Source organism: Panulirus ornatus, chromosome 21, assembly GCF_036320965.1.
Source record: "Panulirus ornatus isolate Po-2019 chromosome 21, ASM3632096v1, whole genome shotgun sequence".
NCBI lineage: Eukaryota > Metazoa > Arthropoda > Malacostraca > Decapoda > Palinuridae > Panulirus > Panulirus ornatus.
The window spans coordinates 20,833,058-20,851,394 of record NC_092244.1 but is presented as its reverse complement, the minus strand read 5'-3'; the positions used below and the strand labels follow the sequence as shown (position 1 = coordinate 20,851,394).

Genomic DNA, 18,337 nt, shown 5'->3' with positions numbered 1-18,337 from the left:
TAACTGAGGCCCTAATCAAGCCCATCTCCTTAATGCCACATATCTATCTATCCATCTTTTTTTTCTTATTATACTTAACTGCCATCTCCCACATTAGCGAGGTAGCGCAAGGAAACAGATGAGGAATGGCCCAACCCACCCACATACACATGTATATACATAAACACCAACACATGCACATATACATACATATACATTTCAACGTATACATACATATACATACACAGGCATATACATACATACACATGTACATATTCATATTTGCAGCCTTCACCCATTCCTATTGCCATCCTGCCACACACAAAACAGCATCCCCCCACCCTCCAGCATAGCAGCGCCAAGAACAGACAAAAAAGGCTACATTCGTTCACACTCAGTCTTTAGCTGTCATGTGTAATGCACCAAAACCACAGCTCCCTTTCCACATCCAGACCCAACAGACATTTCCATTGTTTACCCCAAAGGCTCCACATGCCCTGGTTCAATCCACTGACAGCATGTTGACCCCGTTATATCACATCGTTCCAATTCACTCTATTCCTTCCATGCCTTTCACCCTTCTGTATGTTCAGGTCCTGATTGCTCAAAATCTTTTTCACTCCATCTTTCCACCTCCAGTTTGGTCTCCTGCTTCTCCTTCTTCCCTCCACCTCTGACATATATATCCTCTTTGTCAATTTTTCCTCTCATTCTCTTCACATGACCAAACCATTTCAATACACCCTCTTCTGCTCTCTCAACCACACTCATTTTATTACCAAAATACACCCTCTTCTGCTCTCTCAACCACACTCTTTTTATTACCACACATCTCTCTTACCCTTTCATTACTTACTTGATCAAACCACCTCACACCACATATTGTCCTCAAACATTTCATTTCCAACACATCCACCTTCCTCCACACAACCCCATCTATAGCCCATGCCTCAAAACCATATAACATTGTTGGAACCACTGTTTCTTCAAACATACCCATTTTTACTCTCCGACGCCTGTTCCAACTGGAACTCTCTTAAAGGGGTGGCCAAGACAACAGAGCCTCCTTAACTAATGAACTCCAGTGCCACTTCTTAACCTTTAGTGCCTCGCCCTTAACAGGCCACTGGCAGAAGGCAAGTCTAGTTCAGTGTTTGCAGAGGCTCCAACCAAATGTGCCTAATGACTACAATCTAATAATCCTGCCTACTACGTCTACCTAATGCTCCAGCCTAAATGTCCCTACCTCCTACTTCTATCTATATTGCTCCTACCATTTTGCCAAATGGCAGGGCTAGAAAATAGTGCTCACCACAGGAAAATCTAGAGCTACAACGAATGAGCTGCATGAGTTAAGAGTTGTCAAGTGTTACAGATCACAAGGAGAAATTGTATTTTTGTGGACAGAAATGCAAGTAGTCCACATGTTAGTGAGGCATAAAGAAAAGAAGCTACCTATGTCAGAGGAGTGCAACTTAACCACTAAAGTGCTGGCTCACTGAGCAGATGTCACTAACCCTACTGATACCCAATTGGGAAGGACTGGTAATACACCTCCCTGGTCGTTGGCTGCCTACCGACTACTACCTACATAGTCAAGTTTTCCATGAACAACACAGGAAGTCTCTACCTAATAGTACTGTATTAACTTTCTTTGTTTTCAAGAACTTTCTCCACTACCAGTCTAATTAAAGAAGTTCATCTACAACCCAATTTCCCTTCCCACATCCACCCTCTTCACCTATACGAGATTACTAGTCCTTATACCATGATCAAATTAGCCTTATAATTTACCTTAACAACTTTGCCAGAGAGAAATTCCTCTTACTTTTGTGCTAGAAAGACATTCCTCTAATTTTTACATTCATCTTTAATCTCTTTATCTTCATACAGTATAACAACCACTGCCTGTAATCAGTCATAAAGTGCAAGATTACTTTTCCATGGGAATAGGGTAGAAAGAATACAACCCACATATTCCCTGCATGTTCTGGAAGGTGACGAAAAGAGGTAGGAGCGGGGGCCTGGAAATCCTCCCTCCTGTTTTACTTTTCCTAAAGAAGAAACAGAGAAGGGGTCCAAGTGAGGATATTTTTCCTCTGTCTCAGCAATCTGTTCTTGACGCTACCTCACTGATGCATGAAATGGCAGGAGAAAACATATATTTTATCTTTTTTACCATACTTAACTGCTACTTCCCACATCGGTAAGGCAGCGCCAGGAAACAGACAAAGAATGGCCCATCCACTCATATACGCATATATATACAGAGATGCCCTTACAAGCAATATACATATCAACATATACATACACATACACAGACATACACATATATACTTGCTTGCCTTCACCCATTCCTGTTGCTACCTCACCCCCACAGGAAACAGCATCATTACCCCCTAATTCAGTGAGGTAGCACCAGGAAAAACAGACTAAGAAGGCCATATTTGTTCACACTCAGTCTCTAGCTGTCATGTGTATTCCACCGAAATCACAAATCCCTATCCACATCCAGGCCCCACAGACCTTTCCATGGTTTGCCCCAGATGCTTTGCAAGCCCTGGTTCAGTCCATTGACAGCACATTGACCCAGGTATACCACATCGCTCCAATTCACTCTATTTCTTGCATGCCTCTAACCCTCCTGTACATTCAGGCCCTGAACATAGCATTAATGATATTTCCTTGATTAAGGGTTCAGTTACCCATGCTGTCTCACCTAACATTAAAAAATCAAGATTTTGTGAGGATATGAATTTAATATGCTGGCTGGAGGCTTAGTGGCTAACTGCAAGGGCACCAGCTAATGCCCTGGGAAGGATGGAACAGTCATTTTGACACAGGTAGCTGTGAGGGACAATACTCCTTGTTGTGGTCATGAGGGTAGGACTCTGCCGGCTTTGCTGAAGTTTCTCAAAGAAGCCACCTGGGGAGGACACTTTGGGCAACTAAACTGGCATGGCAGAAGGGCGTTTGGCCAACCAACCACATCACCCTTCCAATTTGACTGGCCAGCACTATATTTCATAGCAATTATCAATCTCCGCGGGTGCCCAGTGGTATGGAAAAGGGCTGGAGATTGGTGTATGGTGAAGGTCTGTGGCACCAGGTGGTTGCAGAAAAACAGAACCCTTCTTTGGTGGGATGGCAGGTCAACTGCCACTGGTCCAGCTAAGTGCATGGTGTTACAACTCTGTATGGGAAGGTGGTAGCATGCCTTGTGCCCTGAGTGGACCAAGTAACAAGACTTGGGTAGTTTCGTATGGTGGTGTGCACCGAATGGAGAAAGGCCTGAGATGTGCTGCGTTGGGAGAAAATCCAGGCAGTGCTTTGATAGTACATGGTAATACTGACCCATGTACTGTATGAAAATGTCTTATGAGAGCAATTTTAGGGAAAAGCGTCTGTTTGGAGTAATTTTTCTTACGGTAGGTAAATGTCTTGAGTGAACAGTTAGGCTAAAGTGTTTTGTGTTTGGAGATAATATTCTTACTGAAGTATTGGCAATGGTTGTAAAATTAAAGTTTTGTAAACCCTACACTCTGTTTGTACACCCCAGCAGGAGATTCATGCAGCAATAAGAGTACTGTAGTGGTTCCTCTGTATTGAGCGCTAATGGTGAGCCCTAAGAAAGAGGGTAGCTTAAGCCAAGCTCATTGCAGAATTGGTAGCAGAGCATGGTTGATGATGCCTTTTTGGGTATTGTAAGTAGAAACTCCTGCTTGGGTCCAGTTGGCAGCAGAGCCATGGATGTTTTTGGGTTCCTACCAAAGTGGGAGGATCAAGAAGGAAGTGGAGACAAAGTAAAGAGAGTGGAGAATCAAGAGGTAGCTGTAACAGAGGAGACTGTGGAACAACTCCTCAGAACTAATAGGCAGTTAGCAGAGGCTGTAGTTAACTTGTGTCAGGGAGGGGATAGCAAGCAGCCTAAGACATAGTGTGGTCTCAGCCAGTCCCTACACTTGTAAAATTTTCTGGCAGGCTGAGGAGGGCCAGTGAGTTATATGAGGGGTGAAAGATGCTAAGGAGAACATAAAACAAGGGGGATGCACGGATGGGAGGCTGTGACATATCTAAGGGGATTTTTGGAAGGGCCCGCACTTACTAAAGTAAAGAACTACAGTGTCTGGAGGTTGCCTCTAGCCAGAACTTATGTAGATTTGGAGAGACAACTACACAACTGTCTTCAACAGCCACATGAAGGTGTGTGGGCATTTGCTGATTCGTTGCTGGAGACCAAGAAAAAATGCAGAAAGTGAGGAGCAAAAGGGAGGAAGAAAAGAGGTGGTTACTGAAATATGGGTCTGTAGATTAAATTACAGAAGTGGTGTGATGATCATCCAAAGGTGCAGTGGCAAGAGCTGGTTGGATGGGCAGAAGACAAAGTGGATGAGGTAGAACAGATTTGCAAAGAGGAAGCTGAACTGAGAGGATGGAAGTAGCTAGAATGGGTTGTATGAAGTGCCTCCTGTTCGGCCCCATGTTCTCTGTGTGGTCAGCAACGTCATTCAGTGTGCCACATTTAAGGAGTGGATGCAGAAGTCGGGAAATGAGCAGCCTTGAGGAAGAAGGGTTGAAAGGTTGGTCCTCAAGGTCTACACCAGGCCCAACATCAATTCGGAGCATGAGGAGTGTGATGATGGGTGCTGAGGAAGTAGACGATGAGAAGAAAAATATGGTTCAGTTGTTTGGAAAAAAAAAAGATTATGGTGGCTGTAAACGGGGTTCAAGTGGAAGCAATGGCTGATTCAGGAGCATAGGTTTGCTTTGTGATGGAGGAGTGGCATACCCGGTATCTTTTACCCAAGCAGGTGGTAGTATGGGGAATGGATTTTCAGATTACAGATGCAAATGGAATGGAAATTCCTTGCTTGGGATATGTGCAGGTGGACTTGGAAGTAAAGGGGACAGTGATTAGGAATTGTGGCTTGTTTGTGAAGCAGGCAGCTGGGACAAGGGGCGTAGTTCAAGGAACTCAGTCATCAGTACTGTTAAGTATGAGCACGCTGTTAGAGTTGGTGCAGGGTTGGTGAAGCTCTGTGAGAAGCTGGCAGCCAGAGTTGTGTGAGAAGTGGGGTAGATGTGTTCTCACCGTAGATGCCAGGCTGAGGGTGAGGCAGCAACCATTAGGGTGGGATATTGTGCAGCAAGGGCAAGATTTGGTGATTCCAGAAGGAACAAGGAGGGTGCTGCAAGTGTTTGTGCAGAGTTTACAAGAAGTGGATAGTGAAAGTGTCATGTTGGAACCATTACAAGTAATAGATAGATATTGGGTGCCAGAGGGTATTTGTGTCTTTCCTAGTTATACCATGGTATACCAGGGGAGTGAGAGGGGAAGGCTGGGTGGCTGTGGCCAACATGGGTAAGACAGATACAATTTAGGTCCTAGAGGAAGGCAGCAAATGTGTCATATGGCTGAGAAGTCACCGGGAGGACAGTGAGCAGTCACAATGCCGCACTGACAATGTCCGCTGAGGAGTCTCTGCAGTGCCGGCGACGGTTGGGAGTGCATGTGGCCAAGGACCAACTTGATTCAGTGAAGATGGAAGAACTAGATAAACTGTTGCACCAATATAAGAAGGTGTTTGTAGAGGATGAACAGGTGTGCTACTGGGATGGAGCACAAGATACACTTAACAAGTGATGTGCCCATCTGGCAGCCTTACTAAAATGTTCCTCCCAAATGTATGATGGAGGTGAAGGCTCAGATATAAAAGGGCTACTGGAAAAAGAAGTGACTGAGGACAGTGTGAGTTCATAAGCAGCTCCAGTTGTACCAGTGAGAAAAAAGGATGGCTTACTAAGGCTCTGCGTTGATCACAGGAAGTTAAATAAGATAATTGTGAAGTATGCCTTCCCACTGCCACAAATCCAAGACAAAGTGGATGATGCCTTGACTGGGGCACAGTACTTTTCCTCCTTTGATTTGGCTAATGGGTGCCACCAAATTAGGATTTAGGCTGAAGATCATGAAAGACTGCTTTTGTGACACCCTTTGGGCACTACCAGTATGTGCACTGTCCCATGGGAGTGATCAATAGCCCAACCACCTTTCAATGGTTCACGGAATGTGTCTAAAGTGATCACAATTTTGTCACCCTGTTAATGTACCTTGATTTGTTCATGTTCTTGAAGAATGTGGGGGAGCCCTTGGACAGACTAAAGATAGAGTCTGAGCTCTTGAGTAGAGCATGGACTAAAACTGAAATCCTCTAAACATCATATTCTGATGCCACAAGTTAAATATCTGGGCTTTGTCATATCAAAGAAAGGAATTAGCATGTACCCCGAAAAAATTTAGGCAGTCCAGTTGCCCACTCCATGCAGAGTGAAGGAAGTTAGGGCATCTGTAGCACTTTGCTCCTTCTACAGATTTATTGAGGGGTTTACTAAGGTGGCTGCACCACTGCATGCTCTAATGAGTGGAGATTCAAAGGCAGATGTTACCAAGTACTGGAGTGAGCTTTTTGCACAGTTAAAGGAAAAGTTGACCTGTGCACCAGTGTTAAAGAATGCAGACTATGCGGAGGCAGATGCTAGTTTCAAGGGATTAAGGCCAGTTCTGTCAAAGGAACATGATGGGAAGTTGTATCCAACAGCTTTTACAAGCAAAGGGTTAAGGAAGTCAGAATGGAATATGAGCAACTACACCTCCAGGAAGTTGGAACTGTTGGCCTTAGAGTGGGCAGTGACAGAGCAGTTCAAAAATTATATGGCAAGAGGACAGTTTGTAGTGCTGATGGATAATAATCCATTGGCACACTTGTGCATAGCCAAGCTGGGGGTTTGGACATTTGAACCAGTTCACCTTTGAAGTTAAGCATCAGCCGGGCAAGATAAATGCCAACACTGACGGGTTGCCCTGGAGGACACACAAACTGGAAACATGAGAAGGAGAAGAGTTGGGAGAGATATGGGAGAACATCCTGGAAGTGGTAGAACAAAAAGGTGTGGGGCAGAGTGGGCATGGATGAGATGAAGGATGCACAGAAGTTTTGTCCAGTACTGGGTAAGCTTTGGATGCAAATGACTGGGAAGCTACATAATCAGGAAATAAAAGAGCTGCTGCAGATAGATAAATTTAAACTGCTGTGGAGGGTGAGACAATGGCTGATCATGAGGGACAGGGTCTTTTACTGGTGAGGAATGCATAATGAATGAAGGACATGCAGAGTGGTGTTGCCAGCGGATCAAAGAAAGAAGGTGCTACAAGGGGCCTGTGATGAATAGGGCCACTAGGGGGTTGCTAGGACCACAGCACTGGTGACAAAGAGGTTTGCATGGCTGGGATTGCATGAGTTCATTAAAAATAATGTGGCTAGATGTAAGACGTGTGCAATGGCAAAAGAGAAGGGTCCCATGGAAAAGACTAGGCTGGGGACGGTGTAAGCTGGGAGGCCTTGGAAAGCGTTGGTTGCAGATTTCACAGTGCTAGAACTGGCAAGACAGCAGGTTTGGATGGTATTGCAGTGGAATTTATTAAAAAAGGGGGTGACTGTATTATTGACTGGTTGGTAAGGTTATTTAATATATGTATGACTCATGGTGAGGTGCCTGAGGATTGGCGGAATGCGTGCATAGTGCCATTGAACAAAGGCAAAGGGGATAAGAGTGAGTGCTCAAATTACAGAGGTATAAGTTTGTTGAGTATTCCTGGTAAATTATATGGGAGGGTATTGATTGAGAGGGTGAAGGCATGTACAGAGCATCAGATTGGGGAAGAGCAGTGTGGTTTCAGAAGTGGTAGAGGATGTGTGGATCAGGTGTTTGCTTTGAAGAATGTATGTGAGAAATACTTAGAAAAGCAAATGGATTTGTATGTAGCATTTATGGATCTGGAGAAGGCATATGATAGAGTTGATAGAGATGCTCTGTGGAAGGTATTAAGAATATATGGTGTGGGAGGCAAGTTGTTAGAAGCAGTGAAAAGTTTTTATCGAGGATGTAAGGCATGTGTACGTGTAGGAAGAGAGGAAAGTGATTGGTTCTCAGTGAATGTAGGTTTGCGGCACGGGTGTGTGATGTCTCCATGGTTGTTTAATTTGTTTATGGATGGGGTTGTTAGGGAGGTGAATGCAAGAGTTTTGGAAAGAGGGGCAAGTATGAAGTCTGTTGGGGATGAGAGAGCTTGGGAAGTGAGTCAGTTGTTGTTCGCTGATGATACAGCGCTGGTGGCTGATTCATGTGAGAAACTGCAGAAGCTGGTGACTGAGTTTGGTAAAGTGTGTGAAAGAAGAAAGTTAAGAGTAAATGTGAATAAGAGCAAGGTTATTAGGTACAGTAGGGTGGAGGGTCAAGTCAATTGGGAGGTAAGTTTGAATGGAGAAAAACTGGAGGAAGTAAAGTGTTTTAGATATCTGGGAGTGGATCTGGCAGCGGATGGAACCATGGAAGCGGAAGTGGACCATAGGGTGGGGGAGGGGGCGAAAATCCTGGGAGCCTTGAAGAATGTGTGGAAGTCGAGAACATTATCTCGGAAAGCAAAAATGGGTATGTTTGAAGGAATAGTGGTTCCAACAATGTTGTATGGTTGCGAGGCATGGGCTATGGATAGAGTTGTGCGCAGGAGGATGGATGTGCTGGAAATGAGATGTTTGAGGACAATGTGTGGTGTGAGGTGGTTTGATCGAGTAAGTAACGTAAGGGTAAGAGAGATGTGTGGAAATAAAAAGAGCGTGGTTGAGAGAGCAGAAGAGGGTGTTTTGAAATGGTTTGGGCACATGGAGAGAATGAGTGAGGAAAGATTGACCAAGAGGATATATGTGTCGGAGGTGGAGGGAACGAGGAGAAGTGGGAGACCAAATTGGATGTGGAAAGATGGAGTGAAAAAGATTTTGTGTGATCGGGGCCTGAACATGCAAGAGGGTGAAAGGAGGTCAAGGAATAGAGTGAATTGGATCGATGTGGTATACCGGGGTTGACGTGCTGTCAGTGGATTGAATCAGGGAATGTGAAGCGTCTGGGGTAAACCATGGAAAGCTGTGTAGGTATGTATATTTGCGTGTGTGGACGTATGTATATACATGTGTATGGGGGTGGTTTGGGCCATTTCTTTTGTCTGCTTCCTTGCGCTACCTCGCAAACGTGGGAGACAGCGACAAAGCAAAAAAAAAAAGAAAAAAAAAGAACTGGCTAGAGATGGGAAGGAGGTGTGTTAGAAGTGACTGAAGTGTTTAGCAAATTTGCCTTGGCTTTCCCAACCAAAAATCAGAAGGCATGTACAGTGGCAAGGACATTGGTAGAATAGGTACTTAATAGGTTCAGTTGCACAGAGAGGATCCATAGTGATCAGGGTTGGAACTTTGAGGGCAGCTGGTGAAGTAGCTTTGCAAGTACTATCAGGTTAAGAAATCTCGAATGACTCCATATCACCCACAAGGGAATGGTGTTTGCAAATGCTTCAACTGGACTTTGCATGGGATGTTGGCTACCTTGGGGAGGAAACAGAAGGAGCAGTGGTCAAGGTACCTGTCCAGTCTGACAGCTATTTACAACTGTACTCCACATGTTATGACAGGGTTTTCACTCCACTATATGGTGTTTAGAGTGGAGCCTCATTTATTCTTGGACAGGTAAAAAGGGAGCTCCAGAAGAAACAGCAGGCTGCTTGGAAAGCTGCTACAGGGAACATGCAGCAATATAATAAGATGAATCAGAAAAAAAAGTAGGAGCAGGGTAGAGCAGAGCCTTTGCAAGTGGGGCAACAGGTACTGCTTAGGAACCATTCAGTGTTGGGATAAGATACACCCTAGGTTTGTAGCAGAGGTTTGGGTAGTCATGGAGATGTTGGATGAGATCAGCGGGGCATATAAGGGGAGACTGGAAGGCCATGAGAAGGTACTGCACCACAGCAACTTGCTTCCATTGTGGCAGGGTGACAGCACTGGGCTAAAAGGTCAATATGAACAAGAAGGGTTGGGACGTGAAAGGTAAGGCCAAGGGGAGGAAGAGGTAGAAATGCTGGATGTGGCTGAAGTGTTGCGGAGATCTGGCTTGGATCGGCTGGCACCTGCCAAGGAGGAACCAGAAGGGGAAGTGACAGAGACAAAGTTAGAGCGCAAGGAGTCATGACAGGAAACACTGAAGAAAGGGGAGCCAAGTGAAAAAAATACAGGGAACAGATGAGAGGGAAGCAAAAGAGACGACCTGACTTTGGCATTCTTAAAGGACTGCTGAGCAGGGAGAGAAGGAAGACTATAGGTGCGTAGTCCATGAGGGATGTGCACGTGGGGACATACACAAAGTTTAAGGTGATGGGTGTGAGGATCTGAATTTAGCATGCTGGCTGGAGGTTCAGTGGCTAGCCACAGGGCCACCAGTTGATGCCTCAGGAAGGATGGAATGGTCATTTTGCGGTCGCAAGGGCGGGACCCTACTGGGTTTGCAAGAGTTTCTGAGAGAAACCACTGGCCAGTGCTATATTCTACAGTAATTATCAACCCTAAGATGGTACGGAAGAGCTGGGGATTGGTGTATGGTGAATGTATGCAGTGCCAGGTGTTTGCAGAAAAACAGTATCCATTCTTGGCGGAACAGCAAGACTACCACCGCTGGTGCAGCTAAGTGCTTGGTGTTACAACTCCATATGGGAATGTGGTTGGATAAAGTAACGAGACACAGGTAGTCACATATGGTAATCAAATTGTGGGTGGTGTGTGCCAAGTGGTGCCTGAAAGGTACTGTGTTGGGAGAAAATCCAGGCAGTGCTTTGATACGTACATGGTGGTAGTACTGAGCCAAGTGAATGTCTCATGTGAGCAGTTAGGATGAAGTGTTTCTGTTTCGAGTTATCTTTCTTAATGTATGCAAATGTCCTACTTGAGCAGTTAGGCTAAAGTGTTTTGTGTTTGTTTATTTTCTTACTGTACTATTGGCAATGGTTGCAAATCAAAATTTTGTAAGCCCTATTGTCTGCATATCCCAGCAGGAGATTTATAAAGTAATAAGAGGACTGTTATGGCTTCTTTGTCCTGGATACTAAAGGTGAGCCCTATGAAAGAGGAAGGTACCTGGTTTAAAAAGAGATATACATAAGTATACATATGTGAATAGGAGAGATGGTCAAAGAGTGTTACTGGATTATGTATTAATTTATAGGCATGCAAAAGAGACACTTTTGGATATAAATATTCTGAGAGGGGATGTCTGATCACTATCTTGTGGAGGCAAAGGTGAAGATTTGTAAAGGTTTTCAGAAGAGAAAATGTTGGGGAGAAGAGAGTGGTGAGAGTACATGAGCTTGAAAAGGAGACTTGTGTGAGGAAGTACCAGGAAAGATTAAGTGTAGAATGGCAAAAGGTGAGAGCAAATGATGTGAGGGAGTGGGGGAAGAATGGGATGTATATAGAGAAGCAGTGATAGCTTGAGCAAAAGATGCATATGACATGAGAAATGTGGGAGACGGGCAAATTAGAAAGGGTAGTGAGTGTGGGATGAAGAAGTAAGGTTGTCAGTGAAAGAGATAAGAGTCGTTAGGACGATCTTTTCAGGGAAGTAGTGCAAATGACAGGGAGATGTATAAAAGAAAGCGGCAAGTAGTCAAGACAAAGGTGAAAGAGGTGAAAAAGATGAGAGTATCATTAAATTTTAGGGAGAATAAAAAGATGTTTTGGAAGAAGGTAAATAACGTGTGAGACAAGAGAACAGATGGAAACATCAGTAAAGGGGGCAAATGGGGATGTAATAATAAGTAGTGATGAAGTGAGAAAGAGACAGAGTGAGTATTTTGAAGGTCTGTTGAATGTGTTTGGTGACAGAGTGGCAGATATAGGGTGTTTTGGTCAGGGTGGTGTGTGAAGTGAGAGGGTCAGGGAGAATGATTTGGTAAACAGAAAAGAGGTAGTGAAAGCTTTGTGAAAGATGAAAGACATCAAGGCAGTGGGTTTGAATGGTATTGCAGTGGAATTTATTAAAAAAGGCAAAGACTGTGTTGCTGATTGGTTGGTAAGGATATTCAACGAATGTATGGATCATAAAGAAGTGCCTGAGGATTGAAGGAATGTATGCACAGTGCCACTGTACAAAGGCAAAGGGGATAAGGGCGAGTGTTCAAATTACATAGGCATAAGTTTGTTGAGTATTCCTGGGAAATTATATGGGAAGGTATTGATTGAGAGGGTAAAGGCATGTACAGAGCATCAGATTGAGGAAGAGCAGTGTGGTTTCAGAAATGGTAAAGGATGTGTGGATCAGGTGTTTGCTTTGAAGAATGTATGTGGGAAATACTAAGAGAAACAGATAGATTTGTATGTAGAATTTATGGATCTGGAGGAGGCATATGATAGGGTTGATAGAAATGTTTTGAAGAAGGTTTTAAGAGTATATCGTGTAGAAGGTAAGTTCCTAGAAGCAGTGAAAAGTTTTTACCAAGGATGTAAGGCATGTGAATGAGTAGGAAAAGAGGAAAGTGATTGGTTCCTAGAGAATGTCGGTTTGTGGCAGTGGGGCGTGATGTCTCCATGGTTGTTTGATTTGTTTATGGACTGGGTGGTCAGGGAAGTGAATGCCAGAGTTTTGGAGAAAGGGGCAAGTATGAAGTCTATTGAGGATGAGAGGGCTTGGGAAGTAAGTCATTTGTTGTTCGTTGATGATAGAGTGCTGGTGGCTGATTCAGGTGAGAAACTGCAGAGGTTGGTGACTGAGTTTGGAAAAGAGCATGAAAGGAGAAAGTTGAGAATAAACGTGAATAAGAGCGAGTTTAATAGGTTCAGTAGGGTTGAGGGGCAAGTTAATTGGGAGGTAAGTTTGAATGGAGAAAAAGTGGAGTAAGTGAAGTGTTTTAGATATCTGGAAGAGAACTTAGCAGCATATGGAACCATGGAAGAGGAAGTGAGTCACAGGTTTCTGGGAGCAATGAAGAATGTGTGGAAGGCGAAAATGTTATCTCGGACAGCAAAAATGAGTATGTTTGAAGGAACAGTGGTTCCAACAATGTTACATGGTTGCGAGGCATGGGCTATAGATAGGGTTGTGCGGAGGAGGGTGGATGTGATGAAAATGTAATGTTTGAGGACAATATGTGGTGTGAGGTGGTTTGATAGAGTAAGCAATGAAAGGGTAAGAAAGATGTGTGGTAATAAAAAGAGTATTTGAGAGTAGAAGAGGGTGTATTGAAATGGTTTGAACACATGGAGAGAATGAGTGAGGAAAGATTGACAAAGTGTATACATGTATCAGAGGTGGAGGGAAGGAGAAGTGGGTGACCAAATTGGAGGTGGAAGGATGGAGTGAAAAAGATTTTGATTGATCAGGGCCTGAACATACAATACAGTGAAAGGCATGGAAGGAATAGAGTGAACTGGAGCAATGTGGTATACCGGGGTCGATGTGTTGTCAATGGATTGAAACAGGGCACGTGAAACGTCTGGGGTAAACCATTGAAAGAAGTATGTGGGGCCTGGGTGTGGAAAGGGAGCTGTGGTTTTGGTGCATTACACATGGCAGCTAGATACTGAGTGAGGACGAATGTGGCCTTTTTGTCTTTTCCTGGCACTACCTCACTGGTGGTGGGTGGGGGGATGCTATTTTCTGTGTGGCAGGGTGGTGACAGGAATGGATGAAGGCAGCAAGTATGAATATGTACATGTGTGTACAAGTATATGTCTGTGTATGCATACGCTGAAATATATATGTATGTATATGTGCGTGTATAGGCGTTTATGTATATATATATATATATATGTGCATATGAGTGGTTGGGTTGTTCTTCGTCTGTTTCCTTGCGCTACCTTGCTGATGCAGGAAACAGCAATTAAGTATAATAAATACATATTTTTATTATTATCATAATAATAATAAAGTGTTTTAGATATCTGGGAGTGGATCTGGCAGCGGATGGAACCATGGAAGTGGAAGTGAATCATAGGGTGGGGGGGGCGAAAATCCTGGGAGCCTTGAAGAATGTGTGGAAGTCGAGAACATTATCTCAGAAAGCAAGAATGGGTATGTTTGGAGGAATAGTGGTTCCAACAATGTTGTATGGTTGCGAGGCGTGGGCTATGGATAGAGTTGTGCGCAGGAGGGTGGATGTGCTGGAAATGAGATGTTTGAGAACAATATGTGGTGTGAGGTGGTTTGATTGAGTAAGTAATGTAAGGGTAAGAGAGATGTGTGGAAATAAAAAGAGCGTGGTTGAGAGAGCAGAAGAGGGTGTTTTGAAATGGTTTGGTCACATGGAGAGAATGAGTGAGGAAAGATTGACCAAGAGGATATATGAGTCGGAGGTGGAGGGAACGAGGAGAAGTGGGAGACCAAATTGGAGGTGGAAAGATGAAGTGAAAAAGATTTTGAGTGATCGGGGCCTGAACATGCAGGAGGGTGAAAGGCAGGCAAGGAATAGAGTGAATTGGATCGATGTGGTATACCGGGGTCGATGTGCTGTCAATGGATTGAATCAAGGCATGTGAAGCATCTGGGGTAAACCATGGAAAGTTCTGTGGGGCCTGGACGTGGAAAGGGAGCTGTGGTTTCAGATATTATTACATGACAGCTAGAGACTGAGTGTGAACGAATGGGGCCTTTGTTGTCTTTTCCTAGCGCTACCTCACACACATGAGGGGGGATGGGGATGTTATTCCATGTGTGGTGAGGTGGCGATGGGAATAAATAAAGGCAGACAGTATGAATTATGTACACGTGTATATATGTATATGTCTGTGTGTGTATATATATGTGTACATTGAGATGTATAGTTATGTATATTTGCGTGTGTGGACGTGTATGTATATACATGTGTATGGGGGTGGTTTGGGCCATTTCTTTCGTCTGTTTCCTTGCGCTACCTCGCAAACGCAGGGGACAGCGACAAAGCAAAATAAAAATAAAAAATAAATAATTATTCTCATTATCCCTAGGGATAGGGGAGAAAGAATACTACTTCCCATGTATTCCCTGCGTGTCGTACAATGCAACTAAAAGGGGAGGGAGGTGGGGGCTGGAAATCCTCCCACAGAGTTTACACTTTTCCAAAAGAGGGAACAGAGAAGGGGTGCCAAGTGAGGATTTTCTAAGGCTCAGTCCTCTGTTCTTAGCGCTACCTCGCTAATGCAGGAAATGGCAGATGCGTATAAAAAAAAAATACCATTATATCATTATCATTATACTTACTCAGTGTTTCCCGCGTCAGCAAGGTAGCACCAGGAAGCAGAAGAAAAATTACCCATCCATTCATATACACACACACACAATGGATTGAACCAGGGCATGTGAAGAATCTGGGGTAAACCATGGAGTTTTGTGGGGCCTGGATGTGGAAAGGGAACTTTGGTTTCGGTGCATCACACATGACAGCTAAAGACTGAGTGTGAACGAATGTGGCCTTTGTTGTCTTTTCCTAGCGCTACTTCGCACACATGCGGAGGGAGGGGGATGAATAAGGGCAGACAGTATGAATTATGTACATGTGTATATATGTATATGTTTGTGTAGTAGGTATGGAACCAATATTCCTTCAAACATACCCATTTTTGCTTTCCGAGATGATGTTCTCAATTTCCACACATTCTTCAGTGCTCCCAGAACTTTAGCCCCCTCCCCAACCTATGATTCACATCTGCTTCCATGGTTTCATCCGCTGCCAAATCCACTCCCAGATATCTAGAACACTTCACTTCCTCCAGTTTTCTTCATTCAAACTTACCTCCCAACTGCCTTGTTCCTCAACCCTACAGTACCTGATAAACTTGCTCTTATTCACATTTACTCTCAGCTCTCCTCTTTCACACACTTTACCAAACTCAGTCACCAGCTTCTGCAGTTTCTCATGAATCAGCCACCAGTGCTGTATCATCAGCGAACAACAACTGATTCACTTCCCAAGCTTTCTCATCCACAACAGACTGCATACTTGCCCCTTTTTCCAAAACTCTTGCATTCACCTCCCTAACAACCCCATCCATAGACAAATTAAACAACCATGGAGACATCACAAACCCCTGCCGCAAACCTACATTCACTGAGAACCAATCACTTTCCTCTCTTCCTACACGTACATATGCATTACATCCTTCATAAAATCTTTTTACTGCTTCTAACAACTTGCCTCCCACACCATATATTCTTAATACCTTCCAGAGAGCATCTCTATCAACTCTATCATATGCCTTCTCCAGATCAATAAATGCTACATACAAATCCATTTGCTTTTCTAAGTATTTCTCATATACATTCTTCAAAGCAAACACCTGATCCACACATCCTCTACCACTTCTGAAACCACACTGCTCTTCCCCAATCTGATACTCTGTACATGCCTTCACCCTCTCAATCAATACCCTCCCATATAATTTACCAGGAATGCTCAACAAACTTATACCTCTGTAATTTGAGCACTCACTTTTATCCTCTTTCCCTATGTACAATGGTACTATGCAAGCATTCCACCAATCCTCAGGCACCTCACCATGAGTCATACATACACTAAATAATCTTACCAACCAGTCAACAATATAGTCATCCCCTTTCTTAATACATTCCACTGCAATGCCATCCAAACCCGCTCCCTTGCTGGCTTTCATCTTACGCAAAGCTTTTCCTACCTCTTCTCTGTTTACCAAATCATTTTCCCTAACCCTCTCACTTCGCACACCATCTCGACCAAAACACCCTATATCTGCCACTCTATCATCAAACACATTCAACAAACCTTCAAAATACTCACTCCATCTCCTTCTCACATCACCACTACTTGTTATTACTTCCCCATTAGCCCCCTTCACTGAAGTTCCCATTTGTTCCCTTGTCTTACGCACTTTATTTACCTTCTTCCAAAACATCTTTTTATTCTCCCTAAAATTTAGTGATACTCTCTCACCCCAACTCTCATTTGCCCTCTTTTTCACCTCTTGCACCTTTCTCTTGACCTCCTGTCTCTTTCTTTTATACATCTCCCACTCATTTGCATTATTTCCCTGCAAAAATCGTCCAAATGCCTCTCTCCTCTCTTTCACTAATAATCTTACTTCTTCATCCCATCACTCACTACCCTTTCTAATCTGCCCACCTCCCACGCTTCTCATGCCACAAGCATCTTTTGCACAAGCCATCACTGCTTCCCTAAATATATCCCATTCCTCCCCTACTCCCCTTATCTCCTTTGCTCTCACCTTTTTCCATTCTGTACTCAGTCTCTCCTGGTACTTCCTCACACAAGTCTCCTTCCCAAGCTCACTTACTCTCACCACTCTCTTCACCCCAACATTCTCTCTTCTTTTCTGAAAACCTCTACAAATCTTCACCTTCACCTCCACAAGATAATGATCAGACATCCCTCCTGTTGCACCTCTCAACACATTAACATCCAAAAGTTTCTCTTTCACATGCCTATCAATTTATACGTAATCCAATAACGCTCTCTGGCCATCTCTCCTACTTACATACGTATACTTATGTATATCTCTTTTTAAACCAGGTATTCCCAATCACCAGTCCTTTTTTGGCACATAAATCTACAAGCTCTTCACCATTTCCATTTACAACAGTGAACACCACATGTACACAGATTATTCCCTCAACTGCCACATTACTGACCTTAGCATTCAAATCACCCATCACTATAACCCAGTCTCGTGCATCAAAATTACTAACACACTCACTCAGCTGCTCCCAAAACACTTGCCTCTCATGATCTTTCTTCTCATGCCCAGGTGTATATGCACCAATATTCACCCATCTCTCTCCATCAACTTTCAGTCTTACCCATACTAATCTAGAATTTACTTTCTTACACTCTATCACATACTCCCACCACTCCTGTTTCAGTAGTGCTATGCCTTCCCTTGCTCCTGTCCACTCACTAACCCCTGACTTCACTCCCAAGACATTCCCAAACCACTCTTCCCCTTTACCCTTGAGCTTCGTTTCACTGAGCCAAAACATCCAGGTTCCTTTCCTCAAACATACTACCTATATCTCCTTTCTTTTCATCTTAGTTACATCCACACACATTTAGACACCCCAATCTGAGCCTTTGTGGAGGAAAAGCACTGCCCGTGTGACTCCTTCTGTTTCCCCTTTTAGAAATTTAAAATAAAAGGAGGGGAGGGTTTCCAGCCCCCCGCTGATTATTGGTGCAAGTGTTTGGGGAGCAGCTGAGTTAGCTGTGTTAGTAGTTTTGATGCACGAGACCAGGTTATAGTGATGGGTGATTTGAATGCAAAGGTGAGTAATGTGGCAGTTGAGGGAATAATTGGTGTACATGGGGTGTTCACTGTTGTAAATGGAAAAGGTGAAGAGCTTGTAGATTTATGTGCCAAAAAAGGACTGGTGATTGGGACTACCTGGTTTAAAAAGAGAGATATACATAAGTATACGTATGTCAGTAAGAGAGATGGCCAGAGAGTGTTATTGGATTATGTGTTAA

The 18,337-nt window shown here is 43.8% G+C and overlaps 1 protein-coding gene across 1 annotated transcript in view; it reads right to left on the bottom strand.

The window, feature by feature from the left end:
- NiPp1 (nuclear inhibitor of protein phosphatase 1) overlaps window positions 1–18,337 on the bottom strand; it is a 191,103-nt gene that overhangs the window by 1,406 nt on the left and 171,360 nt on the right. The gene's annotated exons all lie outside the window — the stretch shown is intronic.